The 18,522-nt window shown below is 41.9% G+C and overlaps 1 protein-coding gene across 2 annotated transcripts in view; it reads left to right on the top strand.

The window, feature by feature from the left end:
• Positions 1–1,497: 1,497 nt before the first annotated feature.
• RAP1B (RAP1B, member of RAS oncogene family) overlaps positions 1,498–18,522 on the top strand; it is a 35,689-nt gene continuing 18,664 nt past the window's right edge. The window contains exon 1 of one of the 2 annotated variants that reach the window (XM_067313767.1): positions 1,498–1,622. The gene's annotated coding sequence lies outside the window, so the exon portion shown is untranslated. Of the gene's footprint in view, positions 1,623–13,165; positions 13,187–18,522 lie in introns of those variants that run through there. The other variant, XM_067313772.1, reaches the window with a different exon arrangement.

The following is an 18,522-nucleotide window of genomic DNA, read 5'->3' as shown; positions in this document are numbered from 1 at the left end:
ATGCTGAAAAAAGGACTGCTGTCTATGTACCTGATTCCTCACAACCTGAGCTGTTGCATTATCCGTCATTTACAGGGATTCATTATCAACATACTGCACAAGGGTTTAAGCTATGAAACACCAACAGATTTGCCTGAACTTTGGAAGAGATTTCATGGCATTCAGGATTTGGGAGCAACATTGCAAAGAAAATATTTTTAAAATGTGACACTTTCTTGATATCGTGAGTTTGCACCAAGCATCTCTTGCCAAGGACAGTTCATTTCACTGGTCGGCTTTTGATTGCCTTTGCTCTGAGCTCTAGTTGACTGCCACATGCTCATTGTGTGAGCTCTATGAACACCGAACTGTAGTTATAGCAAAGAACTCTCCATCACGCAACTTGGGAAAATGTAATCTTTTCTTTTTTTCCTTTTCTATCTCTGTGCTACAGACAGAAAGCCAGTGCTTCCTCCACACCCACTCTCTGTGCCAGAAGCCTCACTGCAACTTCCTGTCAGTTTTACACACTAGGCTGTGGACTTCCTTTGTGTGAGCAAGAGTTTTATCTGAACATGCCATGTTAACTATTTGCTTACTAAGTGTTTCCCAGATCATAAATGATCATTTATTTTTAACACTTAGCAGTTAAACCCACTTTATCTGGAAAGTATTAGCGATGCTCAGAAAAAAAATGCAACTTGCACTATTTAATACTAAAATAAGAGAGCAAGAAGGGCTGAAAAATATAATTACTTGCAGGTAATAGATATCCTGCTTTGTATCAGCAGGCCTAATGATAGGCTGTTCACATCCAGAGGCAGACTAATGCATGCAAAAAACAGTAGTATTTTGCATTTATGAAACACCCTTCAGCAGTGGATCTCAAAACCCTTATAGAAGTGTAAGAAACACTGCCCCCAGCCTTTATGTTTCCTGCTCTCGGTGTGCCAAACTAATCTAAAGCAACCATTATCTGCTGGGACTGGAATTTCGACCCACCTCTGAGCTGTAGCTAAGCTGCAGCTCCTTTTCGGGTTACAGCGGGAACTTTGGGGGAGGGACCGGGCTGTCCCCGTCAGCGGGGGGGGGATGAGGCACCCCGCACCGCAGGACGCCCCTCACGGCTGGAGGCGGGGGGCAGCTCGCAGGCCGGCGGCCACCAGGTCACCCCCAGCTCCAGCTCTAACGCCCCTCACCAGCGCGGGGCCGCGGGAACAGCCCGCTGCGTGTCACCCATCCCCGAGTAAAGCCCTCTCCGGGCATAGCGGGGCGGAGAGGGGGCGCCGGGCCGGGGGAAGGTAGGGGGGGGGGTCCCGCCGCCCCGGGCAGCCCCGCGGCGCGGCGGCCGCAGGCGGAGGCGCCCCAAGATGGGGCGCGGGGGAAAAAGGGGGGGGTGGCGGGGCCGCGCCTGCGCCTGCGCACGGCCCGGGTCACCCCTCCCCTCCCCGCCGCTCCGCTCCGCCGCGCTGCGCTGCGCCGCCCCCGCCGCGCCAGAGCGAGGCTGGGCGTGCGGCGTCACGGCGACGGCCCCAAGCCTCGCCCCGGCAGCGGTAGCGAGCGAGCGGCGGGCGGAGCGGCGCGGCGCGGCGCGGAGCGGAGCGCGAGCGGGCTCGGCCGGCGAGGCGCGGAGACGCTGTCCGGTAGGTCGCGGCGGGGGGCGCGGGCCGGGGCTGGGGCCGCGGCCGGGGCGGCGGCGGTTGGCAGCGTGTCTGGTACAGGTGGCGCGGCGGGGCGGGGACGGGCCGGCGGGGCGAGGGGGGCGGCGGCGGCGGCGGCGGCGGCGGGGGGAGCCGCGCGGCGTGAGGGAAGGGGCAGGAGCCTGGAACATGGCGGAGGAGGAACCGAGAGCCGCCGCCGCGTCCGGCCTACGGCGCGGGGGCACCGAGGGGGCGGGGGCCGCCGGGGGGCGCGGGGGACGCGGGGCAACGGCTGGGCCGGCCCTGCCCTGCCCGCCACCGCCCCCTCCCGCCGGTCCGCGGGGCAGAAGTTGGAGCGGAAGCGGAAAGTTGTGATCTGGCGGCTCGGGGCCGCGACGTGGGGCCCGGCCGGGCGCCGCGGGGTGTGGGGGGGCAGGCGGCGACGCCTGGCTCGGTCCCGGCGACGGCGGGCGGCGGCGCCCCCGGGAGCCGCCGCCGTTTTCAGCGGGAAGTCCGAGCCGCCGCCCCACCTAGTCCGGCCGCGGCGGAGCCGCTTCCGCCCGGCGCGCGGGGCCGCGCTCGGCCGGGGACCGGTGGCTGGTGGCTGGTGGCCGGCGGCCTGCGCCGCGCCGCCGCGGGCGGGGGGCAGCGCTTGTCCCGGCTGCGGCGGCCGGTTCCCTCCCTTGTAACAAGAGAAAGAGGAAGCGGGATGACAGGGATTAATAGGCGCGAGGGCCGGAAGGGACAGTTAACTCCGGTGCAGAAGCAAATGGAAGAACTTGACTGACGCTTCCTGCATCAAACCCGTGTAACCCCCAGTCGTCGCATACCCTTCTAAATGTATTTCCCCACAAGCGCTAGAAGCAAAGCGAAGTTTGTGGAAGAATAAAACGAGGTTTTTGAGTATCCAGCGCCGGCCTCGGGTTACAAAAAGAGCATAATAAACCGAGAGGTTTCTGCAGAAATATTAATACACTTTTACTCCCTTTCCCATCAGAAAGGGATGAGTTGTGCTGTTTAGGAAAAACAGCCTTTTCCTATGCTGCTGTGGGGTACGCTAGTGAGGTAGTATGGCTCCAAGAGAGAGTGCTTGATAATATTTCGGAGATGCCCAGCTTGAGAATTGGAAAGGTTGTGTGTATGTGTGTGTGTTCTTGCATTCAGATGTTTTGGTTAGTGTAATTTGTTATTTCCAGCACATAACAGCTACATCTTAACCCAATATAAAATACCTAGATGGTGTACAACAAAGACTTTTCAGCGTTCATCATAGTACACTGAATACACCGAAATTACTGTTATAAAAGAGAAGATATCAAGTACTCTCCTTTTTATAAATTATAATTAAAACTGTGAAGAAACAATCATATTGTTCTATAAATTAATCATTCAAAAGTATATCTACTTCACTTTGGAAAGAGACTCTACAGAAAACTTTAAAAATGAATCAGATGATCTGCTTCTGGATTACTTGCCCCTGTGTTAAAATCACAAGCTTTTGAAAAAACTTTTATTTTTAGTACAGTCAAGTGTTTTCATTTTCTTTGTTCATTATGTCTTTTTTTACTCTCATGCCTGCCAAAGTCTACCCTGTAGACTTCATTCTAGCTAAAAATGAGCTGAGTGAACAGTAAAGGGTACCTTGGCTGTTTTTTTGCTACATCAAAGGCTTTGCAAATAAACAACTAACTAATTATATGCAATATTTTATTCCTTGCTACCTGCGTATTTGCAGACATATTTCTCATACTGGTATGAACTACTTCAAGTTGAACTTGTAACTATAGTGTAAGGTTTTGTGATTATCCGTAGTTAAGTAATTGAGTTTTGAGTTACTCTATATAATGTGAATGTCACATATCTTTTTGCAGCAAAGCTGATCATACTTAGAGCACCTATCTGCCTGAAGGTGGAATAATCTGCAAAACAGAGTTGAAAGACTACAAGTATAAAAACAAAACTCGTATCTGAAAAAAGCAATAGTCCTTTGCTGTGTCTGTAGCTGAGGGTCTTGTTTCTGTTGCTACATACATGTTCCATCTGTGTACCAGATAAGTTTTCTGAGTGGGATTAAAATTGTGCTATCTTGTTCTGAAACTCTGCTGTAGGACACTTCATCAAAAATAAAACTGAGGTGAGCCATAACGATTTTCTTTGTGCTGTGCCAGTTCTACTGAGTGAAACTGGCTGTATTTCTAATTGAGAGCCTTTCTGGAACAGGAGCAAACAGATGCGAATCTAGGTGAGAGCTTACAAAAGGAGCGGAAAAAAAAATACTGCGTGGCTGAGGAAGGAAGTGTGCTGAAGTCTACCTAGCTTGTGATCTAACAGTTAGTAAGCATGACTGGGAGCTAAAATAAACAATTGTCCGCCTATCATCTGGAATGTGAGAAGTGTGAGAGTCACAGAAGTATTGAGTGTCCTGGTGCTTACTGCTGTCATGCCAATGCTGTGATCCACAGAGCTCTGCTTGCTATTCTGTGTTAGGTACAGAGAAGGTGATCTTTAAGGTAAGAATCTTATAAATGAAAGCAGGCATTCTGTTACCCTTGGATATCATAAGAGGGTAGGTGTGTCCTTTATGAATTGGCCAGTAATGCTTAGATGTTTTTCAGCTACCTAACTTTTGAGAGTGCTCTATAACACTTCAAGGTAAGCTCTGCAATTTCACTTAAGCTGTTGTGACTTTTAATCAAAATTACTCTCTCGGTGAACAGATCACTAAGTATACCCTGTGCAACACAAGTTTATATTTAGCCTGTGGTTGCAAACACTGCCACTCTTTTGCCTCAGAACACATACAAAAGCAGATTGAAGTACACTGTGTAATATTAGCGTGTTGAATCCCTGCTGAGTTGGGGCAGGCTTCTGCTCTGTGCTGTTGCATCTAGGTCAGAGAAAGGGATATTTTAGACAGCCTCCTCGTTCTGAGAGACTGAAGTAATATCTAAAGTAACTGCACCTTCTTATTTAAAGGCAAACTTGTTTTCCTGCTCAGACATGGCTGAGACTGTCTGGTTTTATTCTTAAATAAGGTAGGAAAAAAAGGGAGGTTTATTGTTTCCTGAATGCCATTAATAGGAGACTTGTTTCCAAGCTGAATGTATTTTCAAAGTTGTTCGGCAACTGACTGCTGTTGAGCTTTAGTATCTTGCTTAAAGCATCGAATGTATCCCTTTTTCCTTAGGGCTTGTCAAACATGGGAAAACTGACTGGGATAGGTATAGTAAAAACAATATTCTGATGAAGCTATGATGGTTTCCTGGTAGTAGGCAAGCACTAGTTGGAGAAAGTCAGACCTTGTCTAGTGGCTACAAATTGTTTCTTCGTAGAGCTTTGAATGAGGCTGCCTTCAAAAGTGACGGCAGGTTCTAGCTTGAAGCTCTCATCCCAGTGCTACAGAATGCCTAAATAACGTTTGACAACCGAAAGTGAAAATGCTTTTTTAATTGTGTATGCCTGTACATGCACACTGTTGTGAACTCCTAGCACATGACGTGTTCTTTTCTTCTGCTACAAGGAAGAGGAGGACTGTAAAAACTATGTTGGAAATCTACCTCTTAAGTAACTTTTGAAGGATAAAATGATTTTGATCTAGTTTTCCAGGATGCGCTTTTCTCAAGAACAGTGCTTTTAGAGTAATTTTTATTATTGGAGCACTAGAATGAAGGTTATTATGAGACCCTACAGAAATGTATGTAGCAAAGTTAAAGGAACTTCTTAAGTTGAACTAGGAAGAAGGAGGAAGCATTCAGCAATATTTTGTACATTGTCCTATTCAGCTTTCTAGTTATTAATCTAAGGAGCTAATATTATTTGAAGTCCCTGCTATGCAACTATGAAAAGAGACTGCCAATTACAGTACCCATGGTTAGTCCTTTCTTGGCCAAGGGAGAAAGGCCAGACCATAGTGCCAGGCCGAGCAGGATAGCCTAGCCCTTCTAATTGACTCATGTTTGCATCCTGTGGCACAAAAACGGCATCTCGTGATTCTCCTCAGGGAATTTTTAGTTACTTAGATCACTTCATACGATTCCTGCAGGTGTTATAGCAGACGAAGGTGATCTAAATCTTAATTATTTGACCAGGCTTTCTGCAAAAATGCTGTTGTATGCCAGTGTTATTAATTAATGGAATAATTTTGAATATAACCCTAATCTTAGAAAGGCAAGAGAAGCTTTCTGCATCATTGAATTTCTAGACAGTATTGAAGGAGAACTGGAATAGGAGGACAGTTTATCTTCATAACTGAACATAGACCTTAGAGAAAATATCTGTAATTATAATTCTTGTCTTTTTTCATAGAAACTTTCAAGAGAATGTGCTCTTTGTTTCAGATTTCTTCAGCATTCTGAGGAGAATGTTAATTTTGCGTGCTTTATTTGTAAGTTTTTGTTAAGTCTTAATTTCAGTAGGTATTTTGGATTAAAGGAAAAGATGTAGTTTAACAACATAATTTCCTTTAGTGTGGTTTACTTTAGTACCTTTGTGAGATGAATTGGTCAGAGTTGTTGTTTTGTTTTTTTTCCCCCCTCAAGTGAGTCTGCTGTCAGTTGCCCAAATAATATATGTTGGCTAGCCCCCTCCTTAGTTAATCTAAAATAACTTCCCAACTTAGATGTTCCCTGGAACTATTCTTTCCATTGCTGTGTGTTAGTTATCTTAGCTTTAGATGTCATCTTATTATTCACTGGTAGTCCCAGTTTTTGCAGCCTAACCAGTTGTGCCTTGATTTTTCAAGTCTACAGTGAATTTCCTTAAAGCTTTCTTCATATATCAGGAAGAAGCAAAAAAGATACCCCCGCATTTATCTCAAAGATGAGCTGCAGATACCTATCAGATACCTGTGTGGAGTTTGAGAGGGGAGGGACAGGAGACAGAAGGGGGACCTGAACTTTATGGTGTGGCTCTTGTGTGCTTCAGTACTGCTAAAATCAAAGTATGTTCAGTAGTTGCAGAGCCAGACCATTGGTTCCCCCCCCCCCCCCAAAGATTTAGTGAATAATCAAACTTTTCTTATTCAAGATTCTGCTAATATGCAGAACAGTACTTGGGCTGCCTCAGAACCTGGGACAATGCTGATGATTAAGTTGTGCAATTGTACAATCCTTGCTTGCAGCTAATCAAACTTCTGTAAGATCTGGTCTGATACTTCTCCAGAAGGTGGTTCATTGGTAGACTAGTGGAAAGTTGCAAAACATTACTTTTTTTTCCCTCCCCCTAAATGCAGAGAAAGGTAAACTGAAATGTGGAATGGAAACAATTCCACATTGCTGAAGCTGAAGGTATTTAAGCTGAAGATATTTCAGAATCTTATTCTCCACAACACAGTTTATAGGACTGAATTTAATTGTTTGTAAGGTGACGCAGTTGAGACTGAGCTGTGCTTCCCCAAGTGGCCAGGCTTATGTGGTTAGTTATGTCTGAGGGCAGCCCAGTGACAAAAATACTGTGCAAGAACCTCTTGCTTACATTAACCTTATAAATGTAGAGTAGTTACAGTGGATTGTTAGACACTTTAAGATGCAGGCAGCAGCCCAGCTCTGATCTTTCATTATGAAGCTACTTACAAAATAATGTTTGGAAAACTTGATGTCCTTAGACAAGGTAACCCATAAAGCATAGCCTGCTTGGCATCTCATGATTGCTTATTGCATATGAAATTGTAGAAAGGATCTTTTTAAGGTTGGAAAAGTGTGTAAATTATTACTACTACTTGCAAAGTCTTGACTCTTATGCTTCTGGAGGTATATAGTTAGTAAGATATATCCTGAGTATATATACTGGCTTTCTGTGACCCTTCTGACTCGTTTAGCATGTAGAACTGAGCATGACTAGGTATTCTGCGAGTATGATGCTCTTATTCCGATTCAGGGCTTGGTCCTTCTGTTGTTTGCTACCTATTGTTTATATCAATACAAGTGTATGAAAAACGCTATGTGTTTTTTATGGATTTTATGATGAGCAGCAGCAGAAATTAAAGTTCTTCCTCAATGTGAATTCACCTTCAGAGTTCTTGTACATATTACACCTGTCCATAGATGCATGTCCAAGATGGTTTAATGTCAGCAGTATTCACTGAATCTAAGTACACCACTTGAGATGCCTTGGACTTGTGTTCTTAGTGTACTATGAAATGTGTTCAAAACCCAACTTCTGCTGACTTTAGTGATTTGAGAATACGCCATGCTTCTAGAAATTGATGCCAAACTGTCACCTGAACACTTGGTGGAACATAAGAGACTATGTGTGGTAGTCCTGTGGCATCCAAGAGGAACACTGGAACAGGCAAGAATAGCTAATCATCATCCTGGAGCATCAGTCTTCTGTTTTTTCTCATAAATCTTTTTGATTTCTGCCGTGGGTTAGGTGGGTGCTTGTGGAAGAAGAGGGGAGAGCTGCTCTTTTACTTTATATAGGTCATCCTAGGCATTGAATAAGTTTGGAGGTCAATAAAGGAAAATCTGTGATCCTGTAATAAATATTTGCATTTATAACTGTAACTACATGCTTGATCTTGAAACGCTCTTACTTTGATGTAAATTTTCCGCTTGCTCTTTATATCTGAATACAGGAGAGAAACAAGCATTTCTGAATGATACCTATTTCTGATCATTGTTCTTCCAGTTTATTACCTTTTCACCTTTCTTTATGTTTGAGCTAGTCCATTGCCCCCCCCCCCCCGATGCTCTTTCCTTTTCTGATCTCCCTAAATCTTTTATTTGAGGAGATGCCCTAAGCTAAATTGAGGTTCAGCCAGAGATCTTGCGTAGAAATTTTCAGTGTGATAGCTGAAGTTCTGCAAAAACTGAAAAGCAGGGTTTTATAGTTAAGTGCTTTAGGCCGCTATATGTGCTGGTGTTGGCATTCTTTTGATCTTTGTGTTGTGTTTTTTCATCAGATTCCTAAAAATAATTTCTGAAGGCAAAAATGCCCTGTCAATGTGAGTACAAATTAGAGTGAGAAAATAAGAATTGAAGCCTTGAAGAAAAATAAGTACATTGTACAGTTTTGTTCTTGATGCACAAAGAAGTCATGATGCTACCTCTTCCCTTTCCACTAGAAATCGGTCCTGTCTAGCCAGGAAACTAATGAAGAGGCAACAAAAAATGCACATTATTTTGGATTTATTTGACTACAGTAACCAGTACTTTGTTCAAAGTGGAATATTGCTAACTGGAAATACATCCTGCATCTAGTCAGAGGCAAGATCTTAAGACCCAGTTTGCAAATATTTTTTTCAGAAACAATTGTGTCACATTGAAAATACAAGTATTTTCAGGTAAATAATCCTTCTGTTAGTTTTATTGCAGAGTACTTTTTTTTTTTTTAATTCGGTGCTGTAAGTTTTATAAAGGAAAGTTGAAGCTCCTTTCCTGAGTTGAATGCCAAATCTGCTGTGATAGTAGAAGTTGAAAAAAAAAATAAAAATTTCACAGCCTTACCTATGGAAAATTGAAGTCATAGATCTCCGGAACCTAAAAAGAGGAGGCATAGTGTATACTGTGAGCCCCCTGAGCAATGCAGAAATACAGCAGTGTGAGTTCATGAGGGATAAATTTGCTTCACTGGAACAGTTAGAGTTGACTGAAAAGTCATTCTTCCACTCAAGCTTTTCCCAAAATGTAGATTGTTTTGATATATATGTTTGCTGGAAGTAACACTCTCCTTGAGTAACAAATTTAGCATATAGTAATAACACTTGCGGAGAGCACTTGTTCAAAATAACAGTTGACCCTTGCTGCATTTGCTAAGGAAGACACAGGCACGCTGGTTTGTATTTAGAAAGGACTTACCATCCAAACCTGGAGCTGATTTTAAATTACAGTATGCTTTGGACATCTGCTGCTGCCCCTATCAAAGTGTGGGTTTGATTTGACTTAATGACAAAGTGAGTATTACTTAAGGTATGACAGGTTTCTCCAGTAAATGACTGGCTTTGGAGATCCAGAGGAGCCAAAAAGTGTGGTTTAAACAAGGGCTAGACTGATTTTAAGAAGATTCAGATAGATGGTTGTGGAGACTTGATTAAACACATTTAACCCTCACTGATTTGGTGACTCACTAAAATGTTTAAGATCTAGTCTGTGTAATAGATAGTGGTGTGGGGATGAGTGAGATTGAAGTTCTTTTGGTTAAAATTATTCAGCTTTTTGTGTAGGTGCTGTTGTGTCTGTGAGCTCAGACTTGCAAGCATGAATGGCTTACCTTTTGGGTTCCTGCTCATAACTGTCAGGCTTTTCCCCTTCTCTTGGAGATTTCTGACCCATTAAAAGAAGCTTTTGGGGGCTGTCTCAGATGCATCAGCTGCTCATAAAGCAGATGCGGAACTACTGCAGTTTGGAACTTGGCATGTTAAGGTAAACCAGTATTTATTTTAGTGATTTTTTTTTTTTTAATACCCTCTAAAGCTTGTAACAACTTAGCAGTTGCCTCAGAAACAACTGAGTTGTTTGTGCATCTGTACATGGGCTGTGGGAGTTGACCCCTACCGTTGACTTCTTCCAATGAAGCTGTGTTCATGAGTCAGACATCCGCTGATGAACTACCATCCCTAGATTCAAGATGTTATTGCCTTGTTGCTGGAGGTTGCCAGAACAGAACAGGATGCTCTGCCCAAGTTTTAGCCACTTCCTGTAAGTGTATTATGTCTTACACAAACCCACCTTCATCAGGGGATTTGGCTAATAAAGTTAGCTGTGAAAAGAAGCAGTTAGGGTGCACCTCTATTATTGTGGAGATAGCAAAACTATGCAGCAGAAGATGTAGTTACGGCTAGGTGTTGGTGTATGGCTATTTAGAACTTAACCTCAGGACAGGACTCTCAGGTTTTGACAAAGGATCTGCTTATGAAATTATATATAATTTGAGTGACCTAAATTTGGGTGACATATTTGCTGCTCACGTTCAAGTACCATGTTTCTCCCAAGGAAAGGAATGTTTGAGAGTTCAAAATAGACACGAGCGACAGTTACTTGGGACTGTTCTGGTATGGTTCATTTATCATGGAAGAACTAATCTTATTCCTGTTAATGAATGCCAGGTCCCAGTATTCTCAATTTGTACAGAATCAGGCGTCCTTTTCAACAGACAAAACCTTTAATGTTGTTACAAATTTCCATATTTTACTTTTTTAAGACTGTTCTCAGGCTACTAACCTCTCTTGCATTAGAATTACTGTGTAAGGATACGTCATCGTAAGTTGCGCTTTGGAAAAAGATGTGATTTTTTCCAGTAGTTCACTATTCATTAGAAGGCACCTCATCAATGGGTTACAAAATTTTCAAGTGATGGTTTAACAACTGTATGTAAGGGACCTATACCAGCCAGTCTTAAAAGGCCACTAACAAAAGCTTGTAAAAAGATGAAGGGAATCCATATATCTGTGTATTGATGACGTGTTAGTAATCTAAACAAAAAAGAATTGAAAGCAAACTTTTTAATATCGAAGACGGTGCAAATAGTGATACTTCAGTATGCAAAAATACAAGTTCTGATACTTGGCAGAGATGTTCACGATGTGTTGACTATAAAGGAAAAATAGGCAAGAGGAACAAAGATTCAGGTAGGATTGAAATTGCAGTGGGACTGAGCATTGCCTTATGTCAATAAAAGAAAACCTGATACAAGGCCTTATTGGTTCGGCAGCCAGTGTCACAATCAGAGTAGACCTAGAATTGCCAGATACTAAACTGATACCATGTAAAGTTCTGAGGCTAGGTCTTGTTTCTGCAACAAAAATTTAGTTACCTTTTTCCAAAGAGGAGTACCTTAAGTCAACTGACGAGTTTATTCTTGAGCTAACTTTCAAATCGCCCATAAGTGCATTTTTACAGGGGAAGTATGTTGACTCTGAAAATTTGCATGCCTTAGTTGTAGTCCTGCTATTTTGTACCACTTCTGTAACCTGAAAGATAGAATTTACTGTAACTGTTTTCCGGAAAAAGAAATGTTTGCATCTGCTTGTAATCAGAAGGATGCCCTGGGAGGTGTATCAGGTAAAGCATGGCCAGTACACCATGAGGTGGCAACCCATGTTCTAGTTAACTGAGAAAAATTTTAGAGCTAAACATTGACCCTTTTCTGCAATGACAGTAGAGCTAAATTTACAGCAGTGCTGCATAATTCTAACAACCTCAACTCCAGCCCAAAGATTCTTTCAGTTATCAAAACTTGATGTATAGTTGAACACTTATGCTTAGCAAGATATTACGTTCAGTAACTGTGCATTCTCTGAATCTAGTAATAATTTCAATATGTTTAAAATCTGTATGTTCTTCTCTTTAGTTACTATCTGTCTGGATTTTCTTTGCATGCATCAAAACATTCATAATTCAGTTTCTGCAGGAATTCTGCAATCATCATTTTAGCAAGAAGTCTGACTGGTAGAGCATGCACAAACAAAACAGCTTTCACAGGGAATGGTGACTATTTTACAGAAATAAAGAGAAAACATAAAACCAAGGCAAACAGTCACCAAAATAATAAGGATAAATCTAATAAATGTTACAAACTCCTGTTGAGGCTTGAACAGACTCAATATAATTTACTCTTTGTAAGGACTGCAAATTTAATTGAAATATTTGAGTCTGCAGGAAGCTGCAACTTCAGTAGGTATTGAAGGATAGTGTGTTTTATGAGTATGCTTAAAAATCCTTATTGCATCACTTGTTTTGGAAACAGTGACAAGCTTACTTTACATTTTGTATGAAACTACTGCAAGTTGCAAATGCTTGTTAGTCTCTTATCTCAAGATAAAACCTTCTTAATGTATCAGTGGCTTCCAGTAGGCCAGTTTTCTTTCTTAGATCATCTTGCATTAACTTTGTGTTCAGACTTAAGATCTAGTTGAGAGCCAAGTTTATTTTTTAGAAGAAAAGGTTTTACTCAGTTTTACTAAGTATGGACACTGGAACTAGTCCCACAAGATAAGCTCATGTCTGACATTAGCACGTATTAGCTGCTCTGCAGAAATTGCCCATATGTGCAGTGTTAATCAAGCTGGTTCCCCTCAGTGAAAGGAGTTAAGCTTAGTTAAGCAGTCTCTATTGGATAAATGTCCCTGTGGGCAGTTCAAGGAGTAACTTAAACTTCTGTGACTTGCTTGTGCTGCAGTAACTTGTTCCTGTGTCTCTACCTTTATTTTCTCAGGTAGTTGGTAAGATTTCATGTTACTGGATATACTTAATCATCCAGGCAATTTTTTTTTGAAGATCCTCTGAAGGGGAATATTGAGAACAGCACACAACTTTAATTCTCTCTAACCCGTCGTTTCCCTGACGAACAGGCTCTAAACCAAGAGACTCTCAACTTCGTGGAATCTGGTTGTACAGAAAACTAGAAAAATTTAGGTTTGGCAGTCTGAGACTGCCTCAGGACCAGAAGTCAGAAGCCAGCTGTCTGAGAAGACTTAATCCTCTGACCCTGGCTGGTTCTGCAGGTGAACTAGAGCTTTTTGCCCAAATGCCTGACCATTGTTTTCCCATTCCAGCTCAGGGCTCCTGTCCCCTCTCTGAGAAGTAAGATTCTTTCCCGAGGTGAATTTCTCCACTGCTAATTATAAGCAGGTAAACCGGGTCGGTTGATTTCTCATTCTAAAGTTTAAAACTTTTTTTCCCTCATGCAAACAATTACAATGAATTTGGGGGTGCCATTGCCAAGTTTGGGATGGTTCTAACAAAATAACTTTTCCAGAGCAGTAAATGTGCGGGGACAGAAGCATTATGAAAATTATAGTGAGTACACCGTATCTTCTCAAGAGAACCAGAATGTCAGGATCTGAACAAGAATCATAGCGTTTTGTAAAGTAATGAATAATCATAATCCCTTCTGGAAATGATAATGCTTTGGGGAGGGACTATTTGTTTAATTCTGGACCTGAACAACTAGTTCATATCAGCAAGTCTCAGGGATAACTTTTTCTGTGTTTAGTTCTTGTCTTTTGGCCTGGAGGTGAGCTCTGGTTACAGCTTTGTCTGGTGTAATTTCATGTGGAAAGATTGGATGATTAGCTTTACCTTTCTTCAGACAAATACCTAAGTTGAATCAGATACCAAAATTTGAAGCTGAAAGAGTCATGAGAAAGCTAGCAAACTCAATTCTACCCAAACAAACAAAACAAAACAAAAAATCCCCAGCACTTCTATTGCTATCATATCAAGCCCAATTCCCGTCAGAAGCCTCAAATGGTATTAGGACTTTTTGAATTCCTCATTCAGCTCTTTAGGTTGTTGCTTTCTAGGAAAGCTTTACAAGAAGTAACTGTGCAGTTTCTTCATTCACTGCTAAAGTAGTGTTTTTTATTAACTTTCTTAGCATCATCACTTTGCTTCAACTTGGTCTGGAGATGTGAACAAAATGTCAGAGGAACTTTTTCCCACTTTATCTGATTAAGGCAGAAGCTGAAAGCAAGTTTCATGTTGAGAGTCCTTGCAAGATGTGAGCCTTTTCAGATATTTCCTTTCTAGTGAATTGCCTTGCTTAAATTTCTGTTCAGATGGTGCTTATTCAAAGACTTCATCATCCTTCAAAGAGAGTCTGTATTGGTTAAGACATCAATGTGCGTAAAAAGCTCTTGCTCCTTTTGTTTATTTTACTTTTATAAAGTACTCTTATTTTAAGAAGTGCACCATTCAGATGTAGAATTAAGCAGGCAATCATTCTGCTTTAGGAAGAATTCTTCTCTGAAGAAGTCCCTTGTTTATCATCAACTGTTCAGTTTACTTACCACCTTTGAGTTCTCTCTATTGAAACTGGGAAAACCAAAAAAATGAGTATCTGATCTGTTATTTCTGCTGTGAATTCCAAAGAGGATAAATGAAGGTGAGAGATCGATTCCAATGTATGAGATGGCAGAGGAGAGTGCACCATTATTAACAATAAGCACTGTTCTTTCCGTTGCCTGTGTTAATTGGAGAGAGAAAGTAATCTGGACAAACTGACCAGAGAGGCGGCACAGCCTTGGTAGCCTTATGGGCTATTATGTTTCAGGAACTATGCAAGGTAGTTCTTAAAGTACCACTTGTAGTTAATGGAGACAATTTGAAAGTGAGCTCTCGATGTTTGAGAGAATGTACGTTTGAGACAGCATTGGAATACCGTTCATGTGAAAGTGCTATTTCTTGAAGAGTATCTTCTGTCATTTTTCTGTTTCCAGCTAAATCTTGCATTAGACATTTTCGAGTTCACAGTTATGCTAAATATCTGAGCATACAAATACTTGTCTAAGCTGTTCAAAATGAGTAGTAATTAGAGGGGGGAAAAAAGCCTTACTCTTTACATACCTCCCATCTCCCTATTCTGTAGTGCCTGCATAGAGACCACAGTTGACAGCATTTTTCTGCCTAAAGATGGAGGAGCAGAACAGTGCAAAGGAAAGGAAGTTGTCATTGCTCTCACTTTGGAGGTGTCTCACCTTGAAGGCAGCCAGCCTTCAAGGCAGTGTAAATGTCTCTGTTGAGATAAAGTCTCCACTAAAAGAAGAGGGAAGGTAGGGATTTAAGCGAGTTACTCACTTTATTGTTAAGAATATGTTTTAAATTCTTAGTTTCTAATTGTTGAGTGATTCTGTTCATCAGCTAGTGTCCAATTAAGTTGGGTTTTTTTTTTTCCTCATCTTTTACTCAGCTGGCTATCATAGTCTCTTCCCTTCTATTGTGCCCCTTTGAGTATATCCTTTTTCTGGTCTTTTTCCTGAGTTTGGGTGAACTGAGGCTAAGCATATCCTGTACTCGGAGTTCACACAAACATTGTTCTTGGACTTAGCCCTATCTTATTATAGAAATTGCAGTCATGCTGTGATATAGCTGTAGCTTTAGAATGCTGAATTCTAGATGAGGAAACACGTAACTGTCTTCTCATTTGAAGGACTGAGATCTAGTGATCTAATGATCTGTTCACGTCTTCCAGTTAAGTAGTGCAATTGCTTTCTGATAGCTTTAGAATTAAAAGGATGTCATGGTTAGTGTGAACTACTGAAAATTATTCTTAATGTGCTACTCTGAGCTCTGTCTTATTGACTGTACAAGTGGTTTCATAATTACACATTCTTCCAAAGTTCTTTCAGTAATATATTTTTTAATTCCTATTCAGGGGAGGGAGGAGGGAACACGTGAAATGCAGGGGAAGGACTGATAAACATATATTTCAGTTAGTCCATTATCTGTTTGAGAATGACTAGGGAAATATTTTAAGGCAGAAAAGGCCAGCCACCAGAAGTTTTGGCTTGTATCTCAGGTTTTATAATGTGTGTATCTTCCAGCAGTCAAACTCTTTGCTTTAATGTCATGTTTGAAGCTTGATGGTTTCTATTGCTTCAAATTCCAGAAAGTAACTGAAAGATTGGGTGCCTTATGGCTTGACCCTCCTTTCTTATGCTTTGTCTTCTGTCTTCCTCCTCTGCTTCCACTATTTGTCATAACTGAGTCAAAAGGGAAATCATGTTGGCACTGGATGGAGCTGAATACCATATTGGTTCCACACTCAAGTGCTGTAGCAGTCTGAAAAGCAAAGTAAGAGTAAGAATGAGGTTTGGAACACAAGCAGCCTGCCTGTACAATGTGTGATCTGGGAAAATGGGGTTGAGCTAGCGCAGTCAGGCCAGGCTATTCAGGAATTGCTGGAAAGTCAAGCTCAGGCAGGATCAGAGTCCTAAATCAGTCTGGGGTACACCTGTAATCACCAGGCGTACTGATCAGGAAAAAAACAAGTGCTAGGATTTTCTTATACCAAATAGTGGGGCAGACCAACAGTGTCCTAAACCAGCTTCTAGCTTCCTAGGCTGCTGGTTCCTTAGTTGAGAAGGAGGTGAAGAACTGTAATCAGGAAAATTTTCCTTGCTTAGGAAAGTTTACTTAACTATGAATTGAACTTCTTGTCTATTAGAAAACAGTAAGAGGAAGGTGAAGTGACGTCAGGACAGCTATGTGAAATAGAGTGGTAGACCTGAGTGGGAGCAGACAATACATGGTGGTGCTTCTGCATGCTGTGTTACAGAGATGGCCAAGCTAAGCAAGCATTCTGGAAAGTGAAGTACATTGTTTTGTGTTGCATTCCAAGACGTCATGACTAACATGACAATAACTGACAGCAGAATGGTGCAGGGATGCCAGACTAGCTCTGTATATGCTCTTTAGGGGTACGTGTAAAGGATTACGGCGTGCTCTTAGATAGTAACTGTGCAAGTGACAAAGCAGAGCTGTTGCAAGGAGGGAGGAAGTTAGTACTTTCATTGCTCGTTGCCTGAGTTGGGAGCAGGGTCAGGGAGACGTTTAAGTGTACTGCAGCATGACTTTTTCAGGAGTTCAAAAATGCTAGAAAAGCCTTGTGCTTAGATGTTTCAAAGATGGTGCAGACTGGCTAACCAAGCTGGAACAGTATATATATACTTCAATTATGTACCACTGCTTAAGAAAGTGAAATGGGCTCCAGAGTGTTGCATAGCAATTGAATATTTAGGGCTGGACTTTCAAACCTAGACCCCAAAAGAAGCCTGGACTTGCATTAAATTCTCCTGAATCCCTGTTTAAGAGAGCCAAAATGGAATTTTCAGTATTTCACTGAAACAGGGTTGCTAGCTTCTTATTTTAGGTTTTGGAATTTCCTTTAAGGAATTAGATCATTCAGTAAGAAAAGTTGTCACAAGTGACTCAAACCAGGAGGTAAACAGAGACATTTGGTGGCTGCTGCATCAGTTCTATTATTTGTAAATCCCTGTCATTATTGACATCTCCATATTTAGTTGCTGACTTGAGACTGAAGTTTGAAAAATGTTGCTTAAACCATTCTTTCTAACACAGTGAAACTGCTGCAGTTCGCCCAGATTACTTAAATCTATGCTGGGATTTCCCCTACACCCACCAAGTTTTATGTCATTCTAGTGACACCTTTCCAAAAATAAAGGCGTAACTGAATGTTTGTTTTACAAAAATGGCAGGTAGAGTAGTTAAAGGCTTAACTTGTCATGAGTTTGAAAGGCACATTTCAGTACAGTTAGAGATAATCCTTTTTCTTACAGTTTGTAGAAAGGCTTGGATGATTTACAGTTTTGTGGATCTAATTGAACATTTAAAATGGTGCCAAATACATTAGATCTGTGGTGTGAAATGGTTCCTAGTAGTCCATGGTTGCAAAAAATCTGTGTAGGGAGGAAAATTATTAAATTATAATGAGAGGACTGGAAAGATGGTTTTGTTAGGTGTGAAACTCGCCAAAGAGTTCTGGTGGTTTTTTGGTAACAGAAGTCTGGGGAGAGACCTTCTGTACTGTTGGATGTTGGGTCAATGTTATTTCATTACTGCTTTCTCCTTGCATCCCTGTTGCTTATTCAAGGTGCAGTATAAGGTTTCAGTAAGTAAAAAGTTGCTCACAATGTGTTTACAAGAAGAGAATTAAATAGTACCTGACTTCTTGATTTCCCAGTCTGTGGATAATGTGGTGTTCATCAGTGATGGCGTAGATGGATGTTAACATGGAGGTGCTCTAACTTTTATGTAAATGATCTTAAAGATGAGGGTGTGTGCTAAGCACCTAACGGATGGCATGGTCCCAAGCGATGCGAGATGACTGCTGAGAGGGGAGTTCTCACCTTGCTCCTGCTGCTTACCTTGTACCAGTACCTGTGTTGGCTCCCCTTCCCAACTTTTTCTTCTGGGGAGGGGAATCACCTTTCTGCTGGAAAAGAAAGAACAGGTAACTCAATCTGCTAAGTGCCAGAGCCAGTGCGGGAAAGGAGCTGAGACCTGCCTCCCTTTGCAGTAGAAGCAATTCTGTTAACTCAGTTGCTAACAGAACTGTAACTAAAAGGTGCAGTTTCTTGAGCAGTATAAATCAAACTTATCCCAAAAAAGTGGTCCTGGGCCTAGTCATGTCATTAAAACCTGTGATTTGAGGCCTTGTTTTGTTT

This window comes from Apteryx mantelli, chromosome 1 (assembly GCF_036417845.1).
Source record: "Apteryx mantelli isolate bAptMan1 chromosome 1, bAptMan1.hap1, whole genome shotgun sequence".
In the NCBI taxonomy this organism is placed as follows: Eukaryota; Metazoa; Chordata; class Aves; order Apterygiformes; family Apterygidae; genus Apteryx; species Apteryx mantelli.
This window is presented reverse-complemented; position numbering and strand designations above follow the sequence as displayed.